This window comes from Mus pahari, chromosome 1 (assembly GCF_900095145.1).
Source record: "Mus pahari chromosome 1, PAHARI_EIJ_v1.1, whole genome shotgun sequence".
NCBI classification, from domain to species: domain Eukaryota; kingdom Metazoa; phylum Chordata; class Mammalia; order Rodentia; family Muridae; genus Mus; species Mus pahari.
In genome coordinates this window covers 37,714,413-37,714,747 of record NC_034590.1, presented here as the reverse complement: position 1 = coordinate 37,714,747, position 335 = coordinate 37,714,413, and positions in this window count along the sequence as shown.

The following is a 335-nucleotide window of genomic DNA, read 5'->3' as shown; positions in this document are numbered from 1 at the left end:
TTTTTTGAAGATTTATTTATTATACCTTAAGTACACTGTAGCTGACTTCAGACACACCAGAAGAAGGCATCAGATTTCATTATGGGTGGTTGTGAGCCACCATGTGGTTGCTGGGATTTGAACTCAGGACCTTTGGTAGAGCAGTCAGTGCTCTTAACCACTGAGCCATCTCTCCAGCCCCATTGTTTTGTTTTTTGAGACAGGGTTTCTCTGTGTAGCCCTGGCTGTCCTGGAACTCACTCTGTAGACCAGTCTGGCCTTGAACTCAGAAATCTGCCTTCCTCTGCCTCCCGAGTGCTGGGATTAAAGGCATGTGCCACCACTGCCTGGCTTGG